Source organism: Lonchura striata, chromosome 6 (assembly GCF_050655825.1).
Source record: "Lonchura striata isolate lonStrDom1 chromosome 6, ASM5065582v1, whole genome shotgun sequence".
NCBI lineage: Eukaryota > Metazoa > Chordata > Aves > Passeriformes > Estrildidae > Lonchura > Lonchura striata.
Genome location: NC_140708.1, coordinates 24,243,503 through 24,264,547, shown reverse-complemented (window position 1 = coordinate 24,264,547; position 21,045 = coordinate 24,243,503). Strand labels below are relative to the sequence as shown.

Genomic DNA, 21,045 nt, shown 5'->3' with positions numbered 1-21,045 from the left:
ACTCTCACTGAAATCACTTAAATATTTAGCTGCTAAAGAGCAATTTGTTGTTCACCTCTATGAAATTGGCACTTGAATTCCAAAGTGGAATATATTTTCATTAACTCTTCCCCCTACCTAGATCCTCTCATTGCCCCAAAAGGATGTAAAAATATAAAAGATTAATTTTGGGGCAACTACCACAAGTCACCAAACTCTGCATAGCAAAATGGGCCTCTGGCAGAGGGTGGGTAAAAATGCTGTGTCAATTCCCTGGTGACAGCCTAAGGAGATGTGCTGACCCATTCATTGCTTAATACCCTGGGCAGGGTCATCTGCTTTGTTGTGCTGTATCTGAGAATTGAGACAATACAAATACATTTCCAAAATTGGATGAGCTAGAAGAACAAGCCCTTCTACTTGCCTGAGAGGGCACCAAGCAGGAACATTCTGTGTTTGAGGCTCCATGGCTTTGAAGAGTAGAAGAATCACTGTAGGTCAGTGACTGTTCTGATGCCTGTTCTGATTCCTGGCAAATCCAGGCATTCTCTTTTGGAACTGCCTGTTAATGCAGGTTCAACCAGCATAAAATACCCTGATCTGATCTACAACTCAGTTCCTGGAGGGCAAAAGGGAACACTCACTTGAATGGTTGATTGTCCTGCCAAATTGAGAAAGGGTAGCTGGAAGAAGATATGATAAAATCTGCATACCATACCAGAAATCAATGAGATGTGCTCTTGGGAGCACTTAAAATGTGGGCATGACAGATCTTTCTGGTTAAAAGTTTTGAGACAGTTTAAGCTATGGTTCTAGTTAGATCTGACTCTGATAAGTAAAATCATAAGAAAATTATGATTTTTGTGCTGGCAAAAGCTAGCAGTGTCTCACAGATTTTCTGATGTATAATCTGTTCCCTTGTGGGGATTTTGGAGCACTTTAGTGGTTCAGCCTTCTGTTTCTTGGATCATTTACTGTCTGGGGAAGTAGCTTCTCTAAGCAAAGTCAGAGCTAGTCATTTCTTGGATCTTGTCATTGTGAAAGTAGTGTTCTTTAGCCTCCTACCAAGAATTAGCAAGGAATGTGGCAGCAGCCCTTGCACCATGGATTTTGGCTTGGCTAAGCTTCTGCAGCCTCTGGGCAGAGAAAAATACATTGCTGTCTTTGATCTTCCTTCAGTGTTAGACAGTATGCAAGATAGAGATTGCAGAGTGGCAGTACTGGATAAAATCACTGACAGAGTCTTGCTGATGGTCAGACACAAGGTGTATTTTTCAGCCTGCTCTCAACCCCCCAGATCATGGGTCCTGTAGTGCTGCAGTGTGTGCTGGAGGGGTTGGGTTCATGGAGCAGAGATATGTACAAGTCTTGGAGAGGTGAAGAGGTGACTGCTCCAGGGGTGGGGTTATCACTGCACTGCATCAGCCTTCAGCATGGTCTGTCTGTACTGCTTCCATGTGATGCTTTTGTGCAAGACCCCGGGGCACTTGTGTGGTTCTGATTCATGGCTGTCACATCACGACCCAAAAAAGTGCCTTCCAGTCAATTCTCTGTGTCTGGGATCTGTGGCTATCAATAAGATAATAGTGCTCATCTAGCTTTATCTCAGGTTGTCAATAATCCTGAAATGAGAAAACAAAACTTGTCATTTTCTCCCCATTTGCTCTTTGTTCTACTAATTTGTTCAAAATGATGCAGTTCTCTGCTTGGCCCATCTGTGAGGTGGTTGGCACTTCCTGAATAGTCCAGAGCAGTGCTGACCCTGTATGGACTATGTCTGGGAGAAAAGCTGTTTTTCATGGTTTCATTGTGGCCAGAGAGGCACTGTGATCCTTGGACCAGAGCCTTTGTGTGAGCAGGCTGGACTGATACAGTGGGATCCAAGGAGCAGGAGAGTCAGATGTAGTGGAGAAAGGAGGCTCCACAAGTATCATTAGCAGACTTTGTACAGCACCCATTCATCACAGGACTTGGCAAGAAAAGAGCAGATGGGTCCAGGGGATGTGAACAGGACAAGTGTCCCCAGAGGGCCAGTGAGGAACACAGCTGTCCTGGTGTACTCTGCACCCCTGCTACAAGCTGCTCTCAGCAGCCATTGCTGGGGCTGTGCCTGTCTTGTGTCTGCTCCTCCTAGCAAAATCTCCAGTCGTGATCCTGCTGGCAGTGCAAGCTCCAGAATATGTGCAGCAGGGAGGAGGGCTGCTGAGAAGGCACAGTGAGAGGTGTGCCTCTGGGACCTGTTGCAGAGCTAGGGCAGAAATGACATCTGTGACCAGAGAGTGTCGTGAAGTCAGGCTAGGAATTGTCACAGAGGATGTGGCACTGCTCCAGAGGTGCAGAAGGCACAAAAGGCAGTTTCAGCAGGGTAGGAGGTGGGAGCAGCAGCAATTTGTGTGAGTTGTTTCCAGCTATGAAGATAAAAAGTAATGAGAAGCTTAAATAGGTGGGAAGGACAAGCTCTTTTCTAGCCAGGTAGAAGCTTAGAATGCCCTTCAGTTATCTCCTAGAATTACTGGGGAGCTGAGGTTAATCTGACTCCAAGAGTTCTGGTTTTATGAGGGGTTTCTTCCTCCTCTGGTCTCCCCCACAAATCCTTTCTGCTTCTCTTAGGTAGACAAACTATTCCTGAGTGCAGGAAAGCACCACCTGCAAAGTTCTTGGGTCCTGCTCAGGTCATGGATAAACTCCCAGGATTATGGGCAAGAGACCTTTCCCCCTGTGCTGCTGCCTCTGGCTGTGCTGCAAGGCAGCCCCACCCTGGGCTCTGTTCCCTGCCAGCCCCTTGGGAGCACACACAAAGCCACCTGTGTGACATTGCACCTCCCTGAGGCACTTGGCCACCACGAGGTGTCCTGAGAGTGTCCCCAGGCCTGTCAGCTCCACTGGGTTCCCAAGCAGAGACCGTGGTGTGGGATGAGATCCAGCAGAAGGATAGGATATGAAGCTGTCACACACTGTGCCAGACACAAAACAAGGGGGTAGAGAGGGGCTGAGGCAAGTTACTCATGAAGTCATAGGTGAAGCTGAAATCTGTGCGCAAGATCAGGTTGTAATCTGTAGAAACTGGTTGAAAATTTGAAATGAAAGCCATTGGGCATAAAGCCCTGTTTAAAGAAGAGCAGAAGGCAGCAGGGAGAGAGAATGGGCTGATGGAAATGCACGCAGGGCAGCGCCGTGTCCCACGTGTTACCATAAATCCTGCGGGCACCGCTGCCAGCAGGCAGAACCTTTTGGATATGCTGGGATACTTCTAGAAGGATCAACAGCTTGTTTGATCTGCCTGTGGCATGCCCAGTCTGGCAACAGAAGACCACAGCTGGGTTTTGCATGTGGCCCAGGCAGAGCCTGAGGCTGAAGATTTACAGCAGGAAGTCCTAAATGTCACATCAGCAAAGATGTTCTTGCTCCAGCTCCAGACCCCAGGCACCTGTGGAATGTTGCTGGTCTTTCAGGAGCACTGTTGCAAGCGTTTGCCCAATTTTCCTGTGAGCTGCCTCAGGAAGTGGTCTGCCCTGAGAAAATAATGCTGGGGGGAAAAAGAGAAATGGTCATCTTTGTTTTATTTCATAAGGTCAGATCTCTTCCTTGATTCCATGGTCTGGCATGGTGGGGAAGGTCAGTGTGCCAGAATTAAATAGCTAGCAGGCGCTAAGGCAATATTGCTACATAATTTTTGTGTAACAAAACCATAATCAAAATATGAATTTTCCTACAGCTGCCAGAATGGCTGTCATATAACCATACTGCTGGATAACCACACTGCTTTTCTGTTTCTACTACATCATGATATTCATATTTCTCCTTCACATAGAATACCTTACAGGCACAAAAGAACTGAGTTTATGTTTGATAGGTTATTGAATCTTAGAGCAGAAAAGGCAGAGGAAGACAGAGTCTCACAAACAGAAATTTTCTATACAGTGAAATCCAAGACTTCTCTAATTTTGTATTCATTTTTCCCTAGGTGTTTCTCTAATGCTGTCATGTTTAAAATAGAGAACACTTGAAAAATCTTTGCTTGCATAACACACTTGTACTTCCTTGAGAATTAAATAATCTCTATTATGTTCAGGTTTAAGAAAGTTCTGTGTTTATGAAAGCTGCTTCATAAGTAAACACTTATAGAGAAGCAGCTTTCATTTTTGCCAATTACTTTGCTATCTTTTGGTAATCTTTGTCTAAACAGATTTATGTTAATGACTAATGCAGTTGTCAGCTATCCACTTGTTTCCTTTCCCATGAACGTCCTACCCAACTTCTGGCTGCCTTTAAGCCAACCTAATGGTTGGCAGTCTCAGAACAGCGTGGTTCTCCAGGTGTGAAAAAACAGCAGCTAAGAACTAATTTTGATTTCCTGTACTGATGACAGACCCACTTTCCCCAGATTAGTCCCTGAAGGACTGAATGTTCCTGCGGGCATGACTGACAGAGTGTTGCACAAGCACAGAGTTAATGCTGTGCTGGTCTTGTGCAGTCGTGGCTTGTGCCTGGATTCCTCAGTGTTTAATCTAGGTGACATCCCCACTCTACCCCTTTCTTCACTGTAAAATCTGTATCCTCCTTATCTGTTTATCTGCAAGCTGGAGAACACCTTTCCTGTGGCTGGTATCCGGTTGTCAGATTTGCTTGAGATTGGGCAGAGCTTGTAAAGCCAGTGGGAAAAGGAGGCGGGAGCATGAAAGGCTGACTTCCACACATGGTCGGAGTGATCACAGGGAAGTTTGGGTTGAACGTGGCTGTCCTACTGCCCTGGGAGGGCAGGAAAGGGAGGCAGAGTCGAGCAGGGGGAATGGTGCTGGGGGACTCTCTAGTCCATGCCCAGCCTGCTAAGCACAGCTTTCCTTGCCCAAGGCAGACAGGGGCCTTTGTGAGCTGCCTGCCTGTGGCCATGGCTCAGCTGTCCGTGCCATAAACCTCCTGAGCAGGTCCCTGCTGTGGGCTGCAGGAGCCCCAGCTGTACAAACAGCACTGAGCATTCTGTCAGTCTGCTTCTGGGGAGGCACCAAGTACTGCATGGCCCTTAAACCTTTGTTGCTATAAAGAAGAGGAAAGCTGGTGTTTAAAGATTCTGCTGACTTTTCCCTCTATATCTCTCCAGAAATAAAGAATCTAACCATCACTTCATGGAATTTCTTCATCCCCAGAAGTCCTTGCCTTGAGAATGCAGCCACAAGATCAATTCCTTCAAGAGCAGTGTAAGCACAGTCATTCTGAATGTCTGTTCTTCTTTAATTCTTGATGTTTTCCTTTGAGATTAAAGAGTATGTTGCTAGTATCTGGCTGGATTTAATTTGGGTAAAGTGGAAAAAGCCAAAATACATCCTTTTATATAACTCTAGCCTAACCCTTGGGACAGCTCTGAATCCATATAGGACCCTATTGGCTTGTCCTAATAACTGGTTCCTAGCCTTTTTGTTGCTTAACTTACATGAGATTAATAAAAATTAAACACTTATTAGTAGTTTTCTGATGGCAGTAATTGAAAAGGCAATGTAGTATACAGAAATAGTTTCTTATTCCACAAATCTACTGAGGGACATAGTAGTATCTGTTTGCTTCTCTGCCATACAGTCTATAGTTACTTGTCTAGTAAATGTTCATTTATATGCACAACAGACCTATGGAGATCTCCATGGACCAGGAACCTGCCAAGACTACAGGCAGTGTCTCTTTGGAGCGGCTGAGTGGAAATTGAGAAGTTTCCCCTTTTGGTGTCAGAACAATAACTAATGTCTAATTAGTTTTCTGTTGGCAAATAGGCAGTTTTATCATTCTTTTATAACACTATTGATGTTGTTGCCAGCTAAGTTAGATGGCATTAAGGGGATCTCTGAAGAGAAATACTTTAGGCTCTTTTTAAAGTTTGAATGTTATGTCCTGAGCAACTTGCTGAGGCAGAATTTTGAAAAGAAAAGTATGCAAGTTTAAGGACCTTGCCAAGTATGGGCACCCTGCTACCTGCAGGAGCATTTCCAGCCTCTTAACTGGTGTTGGCTGCACGACAGCTTCAGGAAGGTCTAAAGGGCAAGTTCTGGGCTGTGCCTCTCAGGGGTGCAGTGCAAAATTAAGGCTCAGTGAGCTGTGAGCTGTGTAAGTTCCAGTCATTTCTTCTGGGAGCTGGAGGAGACCTGTCTGTAACTCAGTAAAATTGGGTGTTTATGTAAGTGGTGACTGATTTAGGGCTCAGAAGGAAACCTGGGCATTTCATGGTATTGTCTCCAGTGCAAATGGACTTCTCTACCCTACAGCAATGCTCCAAGCAGTCATAACCAAGGGAATCCTCACTGATGCCAAACAGGAAACTTTTTTGCATTTTGATGAGGGGAGATAAAAATTTCTTTTCTAAAGGCTTTTAAATGTTTTTTTAAAATTAGTATAATTTAATGCATCTTAATCATGGATTCATCATTAAAAGGGTTTTATTTTTAATTGTAATTAGTCAAGGTAGACTTGATCTACTGCCAGGGAAACTACTGGAACTGTTCCCATTGAGTTCAGTGTATGCAAGATCAGACTCACCTGGCTGGCTGTTGCAGAGTGCCAAATGTTTTTGTTTCTGATGAGACTTCTGGGTCAGGTGATTTTATTTGAGATAAAAATTGTAATTTCCCATCATGTTTCCATTTGAATCTATTAATTTGCTGTGGCAAAGTTCCTGAGTAACCTCTGCTGACTGACTGACCCCCCGACTTTTGACCAAATGTTCAAATAGTTTTCCTATTAGCAATAACCAGACAGAGTTTTGGATGGAACTTTGTAACAATGATTATGTGTTGGCTTTTTGTTTGCATGGTCTAATTTCCCCACCCTCAGAGACTGTTTCTAATTCTCTTGAGAGTTCTCTCTTATGAGAAAAAAATGTAGCACAGAAGATGAATTGCCACATTAATCAACAAAGCATTTTGGCTGTAATATGCTACCAGAAGTTCTTCTTGAGTCTCTGAGGTAGGAAAACATCTCTACATTGTGGATGTCCAAGCTCCAGTGACTGCTTGTTGCAACTTTTATAGTGATCACTGAGTTTGATCTGTTGAGAGTTGTCATTGAGAACTAGAATGTTCTCAGCACTGGCTGGAGGAAAAATTTATATTTAGATTCTGATGATTTAGATAAGTGCCATCACACAGGTTTAAGCAATGTGAGCAGCAAGTTTTCTTATACATCAGTGTGGGTGTGTTGAATTCAGCCCTTCTTCCATTTATCCAGCAGAAAAACTTAGATTCTTCTGAATCTTGAAAGCTTTGAATTGGTTTTGGGTTTACTACTGGCCTTGATTGCTGGAAAAATCTTAGTGATTTCACTGAAAGCTCAAACCACACATGAGATTAAAGTTTGCATATAAGTAATTGCTTCTGTAGTTTCCAAGTTTGATGGGAATTTTTTTCTACATAGTTTTTTTCTCCTGTATGTGCAGGTGTAGATCCCCTACCCCATTGGTATTCACAGTCCCTCTGGGTCTGTGAGGTGAGAAACTGCTTTGAGAGCTTCTATCATAGCTTCTGTCAATGATCTTGGGGACATGTTGGTACCCCAGTCTCTGCTGGGAGGACAGTGCCAGCCCAGAAGACAAGGAAAGCCAGAGGGACTCAGAAATGGCATCAGTTCTGTTGGCAGAACTGCTTCCTGAGTCACTGAGCCAGAGCTTCTGGGTGTGGCAGTGCCAGGCTGGTGCCAGTGCTTTCATGCCCTGCCAGGGGCTTTGATGTCATGTCCAGGTGCACAGCATCCTGGGGCAGGGAGCTAGCACGCCCCACAGGAAAATTAAATGAGAAATCTTTCTTGGCATGTGGTGGGAGGATTTAAAGCAAATGTTCCCTGATCTTGAAGGTCCTCAGGCAAGGTCAGTTAAAAAACCCCAAACAAAGAAGCAAACAACAAAAAAAAAAAACCAAACCCCAAACCAACCAAATTAAAACAAACCAAAAAATAACTTCCTGTAGCATTGAGGTAGCACTCAATGCTAATGTACTCAATGCACTTACACCCAGTGCTAATGTACGTATTTGCACCTGACTTCAAGAGTGCCAGACTAGGCAGGAAGGGGCTGCAGCATGTGCATGGTTTTTATAGTGTCCAAAAAGGATTTTCCCATCACTACAATAAGATTTTGCTTAGGATGAGAATATAGAGTGGAGAAAAAAGACAAGCAGAGATAGAAAATGACAAGTAAGCAGCTAGACAAAACCAAACCACTTCCATGTAAACACTCTGGAAACTGCAGGAACTGTGCTGTGCCAAGTTCGGAGGAAGAGGCAGATCACAAGATTTTCATACACTGGTTCCATGTGAGAATGTTCTTCTCCCTCCTTTTTGGTCATCTCAAGCGGAACATCTAGGGGCAGATGACCCTTTACCATCAGCACCATAGAACAGAGACAATTATAAAACCCTGTTCCAGGAGGGGAAGTGAGAAATGATGGACTAGGAAGATGGAGGGACTTAGCTCTGATTAGACTGACCAGATGTTGGGTTTTTTAAGGGGCAGAAGCAGAAGATTGTTCTTGCATCTTTTAAGGAAGAGGAAGATGATCTGGGTCATAAGAGCAGTGAAGGAGATCCATGTCTTCCCCTGTCATGAAATAATGATGAAAACAGAATAAACATGTCTGGTGGTGCTGCTTAATGGGTGAACACCCTGCATCTTGTGGGCAAAATGAGAACACAGATCATCCTGTGTTCACAATTCATCAGAATGGCAGAGAGGTTCAGATAGTCTGGAATTGTTTCTCTCAAGGGATATTGATAATTCTCTTTCCTGCAGTGGTACATGCCTTTCTACAGCATCTCTGTTAACTACTGACACAGAAACACGACACAATCAGGCAGCTTTTGCTGTTCATTCAACTAATTTTCTCCCCATCTCTGATCCCAATATGCTTTCTCTGTCCATGTTTCAGTTGATGCCATAAATTTCAGCTGCTTCAGATATATCCTGGATATGTCTTTATTTCTTCTCACTGGTGTTAGCCTTGTTGTTACTACTTAGTGAAGCAGTCTTAACAGGTCTGCATTAAGAAGGCAGGAAACAAAACCATTCTTCCCCAGCAAACTCAGTCTGGACAACAGGATATTGGCAATAGGCTCTTTTTGTGAAGTGTTTTTTGGGAGATGCATTGTGGTGTATGTCATGGCAAATTTACCAGGCACAGAGGGTCACTGCCTTTCCCTGAGGGAAGAGAGCAAAGACTCACCCTAGGTTTGCCACAGTGGAAAAGCAAATATTTAGAAATTCTTCAGAAAGGTGCTTGAAATGTGGACTATTTCCCTTGGTAAATGTGGATGTTATGATAGGAGTCAAGTGCTGGAAGCATTGTGTCCTGAAAGGCAGGATTTCTGGTCCCTTCTGCTATTTAGGACAGAAGAGCTGTGGGTTTGGAAGAAAATACACCTCTACAAAGCCCACAGGTTTTCTGTCCCTGTCACTCTCCTAGAACATACTCTGTGACAGAGGTGAGGAAAGGAAGAACCTCAAAGATTGATAAAATTCCTTTTCTTCCAGGGCAGTCTTGCATGTGGAAAGTTTCTGTGCAGAACAGGATCCTTGGCAAGAATGCACCTCTGCCAGGTGAGAAGCAGGTGCCCTCAAAACCATGCAAAGTACCCAATGTTTTTCTTTCTGCTTGCTCCAGGAATGTATTAGTGGGTCATGGGAACAAAGCTGGGAACTGTTTCTTTGCCTGTCATCCTGGAGTGCACATGGTGGTTTCCAAGCTAGAAGAGGATGGGCAAACATCAGACAGGAGGGGCCAAGGAGCTCCAGGTGCCCAGTACAAGCTATTTCTCCTGCCAGAACGATTCTTTGGCTCAGCCCCTGTGTGCTCTCAGGTTACCCCTGAGGATGAAGGTGGCTGGCAGCAGCTTGCACACAGTGTTCTGGCAGCAGCAACCTGTTCCTGGCTGCTGTCCTCCCCAAGCATGCACACACTTCTCTGAGGGGGTGTGCCATGCCTGAACAGTTTCTCCACTGCTCTCAAGGAGCACCACACTGACACTCTGTGCATTGCACACCCAGTTTGTGTGTGTGCAACAAAACCATTTTCTTTCAATAGCAGCAGATCCACTCTTCTTGTGGAAATAGGCTGACCAAAAAAAATGACATCTTCCGGTTTATTTCTTGTCCTCAACACTGGAGATGCTAGAGGCCATGACAGAAATCCAAGTGCAACCCAAGAAAAGAGATTAAAGAGTAAATTTAAGAGGTTTAAGAATAGGTAGGTGATAGATGGGAAGAAATGTAGATGGCCATTTATGCAGTTTGGCTATTATTTTTTGACACCTTTATTTAACGGTGAAGGAAGAAAACCAAAACCAAATCTTTGCAGATAGAGCCTATGTGGAGCCATTGTCATATTATTTGTCATGCAAAAGTTTTACCTTGCACTTGCTGTGGTATGGCTGCAGCTGTTGAAACAATCTAGCTTTCTGAAATTAATTAAAATATTTATGTTGTTTCACTTTTTAAAACCTGAAAGTGGCAAAACTGAATGTTGACATTTATCCAGTTAATAAAAGCAGAAGCCAAGTACACCCTCCTATTTAAATTTAGGTCCCGGAATTATTTTGGAGTAAGATCTCATTAGATATCGGACTTGTACATGTTATAGTTCCTTTTCCTTTCTTCCTGTGTATTAGGTAATAGGAATTCCTTTTCCTGTGATGTATCACATAATGCAACACATCATATCCCTTGGTTTGGGCATTTTCCTACACATCTCAAACCCACACTCTTCTTCAGTTCTTCTGTTCTCTATTTTGATTCTTTCCACACATGGATGGAACTGAAAGTTTCTGCAACCATTGCACAGTGTGACAGCCAGCCTTCCAGACCAGCTGTCTGGAAGGTCTGGTCTGAGTCCTGTGTTAAGGAAACATCATCCTGTTGCAATTCCACTATTACTTACACTGGTAGAAGTTAAAAAATAATTGTATAGAAATTAATGAATTGCGTCAGCCATCTAAATTTAAGGAAAATTCAATCTATTAATTTACAAGGGATTCTTCTAATAGGCCTAGGCTTGATTAGTGGCGACAGTCAACAAGGAAAGTCTTTCTTTGACTGTAGCTACATAACCAAAATTAGCTGTGTTTAGGTGTGTTACCTACAGCAGTGGCGTGGGAAACACATTATATAGACATTGGTCAGGCCAAGGCAGAAAAGTGCCAAACAAATACACAGGCAGCCATAAGACACATTGTTTCGTGCTTTGGTAGCATTCCTGATCTTCTTCCTTTTACTTACAGTTACTTTAAAATAGAAATAATTTACATATTTACTTATGGTTTTCTTCCCATACCGTCTCCATATCACCATGTCTCTCTTCTTCTCAGCTTGGTTTCTTGCAAAGTCCTTTCCTGCTTCATCTGAGGTTCCTGTGTACATCCCATATACAATTAGCTGTGATTGCTCGTTGGGTTCCTACCATATATTTACAGTTCTTCCTATTGATTTGGACTGTGTCCCTACAGATTGTCCTATATCTGCCCTGTGATAATGCAATTCAGTACACCCACAGAGAAACCTGCTGTCTGTCAGCAGTGCTGCTAATCCCTGGGGGAGGCAGGAAGTCTTTAAGTTGCTGTTGTGGTACCAGGGGAGGTGCTGGCCTCTGTGATGAACCATTGTCTTTGCTGCTTTCATTCTGGAGGTGCCGGTAGCTTTTTGTTATCTGACATATCTAAATGTAACAGATGTGCAGATGGAAGAAGAAAATCAGATATTTAGAAGAAGAAAGTGAATTTTGACATCTGTTCCTTATATTCTGAACATCTGTACAACTGCAGCACTAAAAAGATTGTATGTAAAGGACAAAATATGACATATCTATATGTCTGCAATTACAGTGCATTTGCAAGTAGTGCTCCATGTATTTTAATATGGATATTCAAATGCTGCTACAAATAAAGAACTTTGGGAGGTTAGTGAACATGCAGAAATGCTGCTGAGATCAACTTCTGTCAGATGCCACCATATCTCAAACTGCAACAAACCTGAGAGGCCTCAGAATGACTTTTTAGATACTGGCTGTGTTCAGTGCTTGGCTGGTTTGCTGAGCTGGGCTATGTTTTGGCTTATGATAAGCATTGTGACTGACGTCCCAGATTTGGGAGCTATTTCATCTGAGTGACCGCTGGCAGCCCTCTAGCACTTTGTTCTTCCAAACATTTATTTATCTGTTGCTGTGGCACATGCTGTTTACTTTATTTGAATTCAAATGGGCTTTCTGTTAAAAATTTTCTGTATTTCTTTTTCTTTTCCTTCTCACTTCATCAGAATGCAGCAAGCCTGACTGCTCATGTAGGGAAAGGTGCCAATAGAGCTAGTGCACAGTTTGGGTCACAGAGCTTCCCTCAAAGCTGGTAAATCATGGAGAGCACCTCTAGGGATGCAGATCCAAAGGGAGGATTATATGTCTGCCTGGGCTTGAGCTCCAAAAATTATCTGGAATCCAAAGTTATACTGGTAATAAACTGGTTAAGCATTGTCACCTGACAAGGGGTCTTCTTCAGGTTAGTGATGGATACAGTGAACAAAATAATTACATCTATAGGATCTTAGTTGTGTGATATATACACTAAAGATGCTGGCAACCCTTGGCCTGAAAGAAAGCCCACCAGTAATGAGTAGCATGCAGGACAGTGGATATGTGAGATTTAGGGCACATGAAGCCTGTTTCTCAGTATTCTTCAGTATTTTGTTCATCTAAATTATTGTATGTGTTCTCATAACCCATTATATATTTATGTATAAAGTTATGCCTTTGTATTAGGGACAGAAGTACCTATTTGCTTTGCTTGGTTTAACACATTTAGTATTAATGATATCCAATTGTCTAATTTAATTTCAGATCTTATTTTAGTGATAAGGTATTTTAAAAAGATTTTCCTCTGTGCTCAGCAGTGTTCTCAATGAAGTTCTTATCTACACACATCCTAAAACCTTCTCTGAACGAGCACCTGAATTTGTGTATTTAGGAAAAATATTGTTTCCTAGAAGGTTAACCATTGGCTACTGATATTCAAGAGAAAACTTTAATTTTGAATCCAAATATATTGTATTTATTTCATTTGTCATTCACTATTGTTTTCCGAGCTGCCGGTGCTGCGCTGCTGCTGCGAGCAGTGATGTGTGGTGGAGCACGGTGTGCTGGCTGCCCGTGGGGACAGCAGCCCAGGCAGGGCACACCAAGAGTCATGTCTTGAAAGTCAGCACCTTTTTGGCTGCCTGCAATGTCCCAACAGCAGGGAAGGAGTTGATTCATTATAATGATTCAGAAAGCCATTGCAATGATTCAGAAAGAGCTGCAGTCATAAAGAGCATAAAAAGTATGTTAACATTAAATTTTAAAGACTAATTCCAGGAAAGAGCTAATTTTTGACTGGTCACAATTCCTGGTACTGGTCTGGCTATATCTTGTAACTAAATAGTGAAAAGCTGGGTAAAACAGCAAAGCTATGACAGCAAAGGGCAGGAGTTAAAGGTCTCTGGTTAGCATAAAATATTAAAGTATTTTTCTTGTAATTTTGATCTGATAAATCCTAAAATTTCCAGTGATTTAATGATTCCATAGAAAGTTAAGAAATGTATTTACAACCTCACACAGTAGCAGACAATCATCCAGTTAAAGAAACAAACTGCACATTTGTGGCAGTTACAATAAGGATGAGGGAGAAAAGAAAGAATTCCTCAGCAGACCCTTAGCACGACAGCAGAATAAAGGAAACAGATACACAGAGCTCTTTTAGATTATTTTTCTAAACTAGGTGAATACAGACTTCAGCCTGATGAAAGCAATGTTCCCTCTGGAAATGAAATCCAAAGCATAGCAATACCCAATCTTTTCACACAGAGCCCAACTCCATGGGACTTCTCCCAGAGGATATGTGAAAAAAGAGCCAGACTAATCCAAGGTCTGGTTGTGACAGCAAACTTGGCCCTGTGTAAAATACATTCACACTTGCAAAGCATGCCTGGTTTTGAGCCAAGGAAATTAATTTCAGATGTTATATTTTTGCCAAGTATTTGTGGCACTAGAACACTAACTGCATAATTTCTGCTTCTTTTGCTGGGGTGGCAATGAATACAGGAGATCTAGCAGACTTAGATAGAAATAATTGAGCATAAGATTTTCAAAAAGAATCCTGAATTAGACTTTGTATATCCTTAAGCATACCTACTGCCATGTGAGGGAAAGTCGGGAGTCCCTACTTGTTGAATTGCAGATTGCAATGCACGCAGAAATGTATACATCTCAAAGTGTACTCTTGCTTTGGAGAGTAACCAGCAAGTTTCAGAGATAGGCAAATTCAAGGGTAATTAATTCCCTTAACCATAGGGAAATTCAAGGGTAACTGAATTAACCTGCTTAATCCTGCTAATGTCATCATGCAAAAAAGGAGAGAAACAATGTTCCTTTCATTTTTGTGTGCTTATCATTGTGATACAAGACATGCCCCTCAAATAAATGCTGGAAAAACTAGTGCTGTGTAAACTAAAGGTGCAAGAATAAAAAATAGGAGAGCCATAAAACATGGCAATAACGTTTAAATATGCAAAAGTCTGCTGTTAAAAGGGAGGGTATCATCTCCATGTTGTAGTGAATATGGCAAGGCGGGAAATACACTAGGAGTTTGTTTTGATATTAGGACATCGTTTTGAAGAGTAGAGGTTTAAAATATCAATATGGAGAGTTTTGGAATCTCCATCTCTGAGACAGGACAAAAACATTTAGTTAATCATTCCTCAAAGGACTGGCAGGGCAAAGGACTGGCATAAATGACCGTAAGTCTCAGAAAGTAACAGTAGCTTTTGGAGCAGGACTTTTGTTCATCTATTTTAAGGTGGCTGGAATTTCCAGCCCTTTCTTATCTAAATAGGAACTCTCTTTGGAGTCCATTGTTCAACAGGAAAAATTCCTGAGTTTTACCTTAGCTGGAAAACCTAATTTCCTGTTTGATATTTTAAACAGAATTGTGTTCTCAAAGAAAGTCCCAGACACCTTATTAGGAAAAAAGAACAATACAAAAGAAAAATCCCAAAGGTCAGTATAGTGTGACCATGTAAGAAACTTCACAGTAGAGTAACCAACAACATGTTTTTTTATTCTTGCTAACTCCTGCAATCTAACCCAAAACACTTCCACAGAAAAACTTGGGTACCTAATGTCTCAGTAGATGCCAAATCCCTGAGCATTTGGTGGGTTTACAAATGACAATTCCTTGGCTGCCTTTCCTGTGACAAGTGGCCCACCTGATAGCCAATGTGGCTAACCTAATCTGTTAGGATACCCTGGAACAGAGAGAATCCATCTCAAACTTGTATAACAATTAATATTTCAGTACACACAGTAGAACAGCCTCAACGAGAGTGATGAGGAAAGAGATGTCCTCAAATAGCCCAGACTTATCTCTGGAAGGTGGGGGACTTGCCTCGAATTTTCTGCTCCAGGGCACAGAAGGTTTTCCAGCCAAGTGCTCCTATGGTTCATGTCAGTGTTTATATCTCCAGCACCAATCAATGTGAGGCTAGAGCAGAAGAAGGAGAAAGAACATGCATTTCTGTGTTTGATAATGCGCCAAGACACCAAAAAGGTAGGTATCATTGCATTTTAAGTAATGCCTTTAGTTCCAAGAGTGCTGTTCTAGTAGTTTTAGATTTTAAAAGTTTGGTTTGCTTTTTGTCTCTGTCATGGATGGCCCTGTGGACTTACCTGTACTAAGGTTTTCTGTAAGTCTGCCTAGATTTGCTAAGTAGTGAGTGTAAGCTGATGACTGATTGGATCCTCAGGTGGAATGCTGCCTAGAAAATAAAAATTCTGCTTGCTTTATAGTGATAATAATTTCTTCAATCCTAAGAGCTAACTTGAAACCAAATATAGCAGGACTGTACTTGAAGTCCTATTTTGAACTCCTTACAGCCTCTAACACTTGCTTTGCTAAAATTTTCTGCAGCTGGTTGCTGTCCAAACATAATGTATTGATTTAATTTGAATTAGTTACATTTGGAAGAACCATTTCCTGCATTTAAGGGAAACAATCTATACATTACTATCTTTCTTTGAAATACATCCACAGCTGAGATAAAAAAGTAGGAAAACAGTATTTTTTTTTGAGAAATGTTTTTGAATGTTCTGTTGGTGGTTGGTTTTTAGCTGGGATGAGTTAGGGGATGTTGAAAATAGCAGTTCCTGGAAGATCTGTGCATTTTTATTGTGATTGTGTAGGAATGTCTTTGGACGAGGGAGAATATGAAGCTGGTCTCTGAAAGACTGTTGACTTATGCAGAACAGATCTTTTAGCTTGATCTTTATCAGCCCCCATATTCCAGCTTATTAGTTTACTCATCTGTTCTCACTTACAAATGAGAAGAGACCTTAAAAAGCTGCACTGACTGCAGGTTAATAGCCTACAGTTGTAAAGGCAAGCAATGATATGAGGACATATAACCCCAAGAATTTTCCAGGCATGGTGCTGTTCCCTGCAGTGTGAATTCCCTGGGTCACCTGATAAATGTAACTGAACTGCAGTCATTGGTCCCAGGGACCTTGCAGTGGGGCCACAGCTCAGGAATCCTTGGAAGCACTTGCCAATGTAACTGCTCACCAGACTGCTTGTCCTGGCTCCCTAAAGGCTGCCTGTGAGTACCTGTCCATATAATCTATTATGATTTGGGTGGCATTGAGGAACATTGCTCATTGCTTTCCTTATAGCATCTTTATGGGCTGCTCTCTACTCTATGGGTTGCTTATACTAGTCTGATGTCAGAGAGAAGCTTTTGAGTGCTTCAGGGTGATCTGAATAAAGCTCCTGCAAGAAGGTGCTTTCTCAGGAAAGATATCTCAGTAAAGGAGCTGTGTACCTTGCACAGCTCCTTGCTGACTTGTTGCTTCCCAAAGATACATAAATAGACCTAACAAAAAAAGCACAGCACGTGGAATACTTCGCAACCTCTGTCTGATGTCTCCTGGTACAGGATGATATATTTTCAAGAACTCATAGTTGTTCCAGTTTTTCTGATAGAAGCAAAAGCCATAGATATTGTAAGATTAAAAAAATCTTGGCAACAAACTTCATGAGGTGGTTATTCTCAACATTTCTGTAGCTAGAACAGAAGTCAAGACTGCATTTAATGTAGAGTTGTTTAAAATGATAGGCTAACTTATGAGCCTGGAAAAGAAAGAAGACAAGACCATTTACAATAGCATGTTGCAGTAATTAAGGGTATTATTCATAAGCCAGTTCCTCCAAAAAGCCTCTAAACTATTACCACCCACTCCTCCTCCCACAGCTTTACCAGTTGCTTTTTCACTTGACTATGGTGATAGAAAAACTACCCTTCAGAAGTCCAAACTTTAGGACACACATCCTGTTTTCCCTAGGCTTTCACAAGCATTACTAACACCTACATTTGATTGTATTTTGGCAGTTGTGTAAGTTAGAATCCAAGGGAATGTCTAAGTCTCAACTGATTTAATTTATTAGTGAATATTTTTTAAGACAACGCACATTCCTGTTGGCACAGGTACTGCAGCACGTACTTCAGTCGCAGTGCCAATTGCAGATTTCAGAGAGCTCAGTTTGCAGCCGGGATGTGTTGCTGTGACAGCGTTTTTCCATGTGGTATGAAGTTTAAAACTAGCGGTGCCAAGCGATCTGCCGTGCTCAGCGCAGCGTGAGAGCTCCTGGAGCCGCCTGATCCCAGGGCTGCTCCAAGGGAGCCCGGCTCTGCTCATCCTCGCACCTGGGCAGTGTCACAGGGTTTTCCTGACATTGTAGGTGTCATTTTAGGTCTTGTGGAACACGATTCGGGGGATCTCATGCAAAACCAGGGCTCAGCGCAGTGTCAGGCTCAGCTCTGCCGGAGAGGCTCCGTGCCCTCGCCAAGCCCGCCCGCGGCTCGCTTCGTGCGCGGGCTCGCCAAGCCGCGGGAGCCGAACGGCCGGGGCTGTCACCGCGTGTCACCGCGTGTCACCGCGTGTCACCGCGTGTCACCGCGTGTCACCGCGCACCGCGTGTCACCGCGTGTCACCGCGTGTCACCGCGTGTCACCGCGTGTCACCGCGTGTCACCGTGTGTCACCGCGTGTCACCGCGTGTCACCGCGCACCGCGTGTCACCGCGTGTCACCGCGTGTCACCGCGTGTCACCGCGTGCTCCCCGCAGCGGGGGCGGCAGCGCCCCAGGCAGCCCCGGCCCCCCGGGCCAGCCCGGGGACACGCGTGGGACAGCGCGGACACAGGCTGCCACCTGCCCGCGGGGACAGGCAAGGACGGCCCCAAACAACCCCCGCTGCCCGGCGTGGCTGCTTAAACAGTTCAAAGGAGCTTCAGTCTGAAGAGATGTGACTGGGAAGTTTAAAAATATTGAGTTATTTAGTGATCACTATTCATTCTTGGATAAACTCTTGCTGCTCCACTCCCTCAAAGTACAGGAATAGGTGTTCTCGTATCTTAGACACAGACCTGGAACCTCAGGTCCCTTTGAGACAGCCCAGATCATGGCCATCCTTCCCATGGGCTGCAGTCACAGCCATGGTCCCCACCCAGCAGAGCCAGGTGCCGGGCACAGCCAGCCCCAACAGGGACAGAGAGTGGCGTGCCAGGGGCCTCGCTGTGCTGCACAGCAATTTGAGGAGTATCATAAAATGTTCCCTGCAGTTCAGCTATCCCAGAGATGTCTGGAGAGGGATCTTCATGTTGTTTTAAGGAAGGACTAGGAAAGGACCAAGAAACATAACCCTTCCAATACTGATAATCTGGAGAATGTATCAATCCCATCACTGACTGTAGGATAAATATGCAGAAAATGAAACTGGGTACTTCTGTTTCACCAGTTTCTTGTTCACATCCCAAAGACACACATAAAGGTAGATCTGTCCTGTCCTACAGCCAGACAGCCATATGGACATCACTGTGGGAAGGTGTATGGGAGGCAGGGTCAGTGGTCTCCGTGTTCTGCACGCCCCGGAGGTGTGGGATGCTTAGTGCTGTCTCTCCAAGGTTTGTGCCTTTGGTTTCCTCCTGCCAATGCTTTTTGTCACTTACTCCTCCCGTGTATTTGTTCAGGACCTATTTTTCCAACATCCCTTTGGTCACAGACATTTTTTGCTGATTCCCCTCTAGGTTGAGTATACATTGCAGTTTATCACAGCTGCTGGTTTATTGAGGGAGCAAGAGACCATTGTGTAAAGTGAGGGAAAGGGCTCTCTAGCACTCTGAAAGCTTTAAAAATCTTGCTTTCAGTTTGGTAGGGAATTTCAACTAAAACCACTGAAAAGCGCTTGAGAAAACACTTACTGTATGTTGTTTTGTGGTTGCTCCCACATCCCTCATAATTCTCAACCACAGCTCTGTGCTAGAGGCTAGATCCACATGGTGAGTATTTCTGCTCTTGCTAGCAGTGGGATAGCAGAAATGCAAGCTTCCCTTTGATGTCCAGAATCAAAGTATTGACAAACAGTAAGAGAGGGATGTGAGTTTTGAGGTTGTATCTTCCCTCAAAACAGGAAAACTGCCTATCTCCAAGGCTTTTCCCAATACTCTTTTATTCTTCTCAGGAATTTGTTGGTATTGTTTTCCTTTTCTCTCCTTCATACAGGAAATAAGCCTGAGATCTCACACTTCAATATGCTTGTCATGCTATCTGTGCAGAAACATTTCAGACTCCTTATACTGAGCACTTAATTTCTTAGCTACGTCTTTTCAAGAACTGGCAGCCTGCAGAATAACTTAGAAAATAATTTATTTCATATTGCAGCAGTCCTGTATACTGGAACTGTTGTCAACCATTCCTGTGTTCTTCTGATACCACAATGCATTATTGATTTTGTTTCTGTCATCTTCAGTGTTTGGTTTGCTTGCAGAGCAGCTGTAACTGCACTGCATTTTGCAGCATGGATGAGCAGCTGGTGAGGGTGTGCACAGCAAAACAGCCCTTGGAATTTCTGAACAAACATCTCACACATGGTCACTTTCAATTTGCAGGGAACTTGAGTAAGATCATTCCTCTGGCCTTTTTTCTATGTTCCTGTTCTTCTATTGTAGTTATTTAAAAATAACAATTGTTTTGGGTGTACTATTTGCATGACACGTGGTATTATTTTGCAAAGTTTTGGCTTCCTGAAGAGAGAACTTTTCTTTTTTAATCTGCTTTTCAAAACGTGACAAGTCATTCCCTGGCAAGTTTCTGTTTCAGCTTTCACTTGCTTTTCTGATGCTGTGTTTCCATAAAACAGGGGAGTTAGGGCTTCAGTTTTTTTCTTATGCAGCCCTAGTTTGAAAATTGTCAGAAGCAGGAGGCAATGGAAATCTGGATATGTTACTGCAGGTCAGCAGAACTAAATCACTTTCAGTGCCTGGTGCAATTACTTGCAAAAAGCTTGATCCAGCTCTACTCTGCACTGCTGACTGTAATGCAGACACATACAGACTCCTTTGGAAAAGTAACTGCACAATATAATAAATCCTCCTATTTGATGCACAGTGTTACAGTTAAGAACAAAAAATTATGATGTATGCTAACCACCAGAGTTAATGGCAGTCTGAGCTGAGCCCTGCAGGCCTCTCCTATAGAAATGTGACTCATTGCTCAGGGACTTTTTTTAAACCATCCTTTTTATACTGAGGTTGGGGAATTCCAGTGTGATAAAAGAAAAATTATAATTTTATTTCACTGTCAGAAATTTATGAGATTTGGTGGCTCCATTTCAAGATTGGTCAGTTCCAAGCTCCACTGGGAGAAAGCCCTGAAAGGTGTACCACCTTCATTTCTCCAGGTCAGATGCTTCACTTGGAGAGACAAAGCCAGAAGCCAAGGGAAGGAAAAGTTGAAGTCAAGCATCTGCCAACACAGCTTTAAGCTACATTCATGCCTTCCTGGAGGGGACATGGTATAGGCAGCAGCCTATCTACCAGGGCATGTGAGAGCATGGAGCTCTCCTTCCTTCCTGTCTTGGCTGTGCTTCTACACAACTGCATCAGATAAAAGACACCCCTGCTGTGCTGCTTTTCTGAAAGGCAGATATATTCTCTTCGGAATGTGGACCCTGGCCAAAACAGGACAAGGAGCAACA

The 21,045-nt window shown here is 43.1% G+C and overlaps 1 protein-coding gene across 2 annotated transcripts in view; it reads left to right on the top strand.

Annotated features, from left to right (window-relative positions):
• Window positions 1–4,689: 4,689 nt before the first annotated feature.
• The window catches only part of ACTA2 (actin alpha 2, smooth muscle), a 55,442-nt gene continuing 39,086 nt past the window's right edge, over window positions 4,690–21,045 (top strand). Inside the window, exons 1-3 of one of the 2 annotated variants that reach the window (XM_085582517.1) lie at window positions 4,690–4,985; window positions 5,078–5,174; window positions 9,479–9,544. The gene's annotated coding sequence lies outside the window, so the exon portion shown is untranslated. The remainder of the gene's footprint in view (window positions 4,986–5,077; window positions 5,175–9,478; window positions 9,545–21,045) is intronic. The other variant, XM_085582518.1, reaches the window with a different exon arrangement.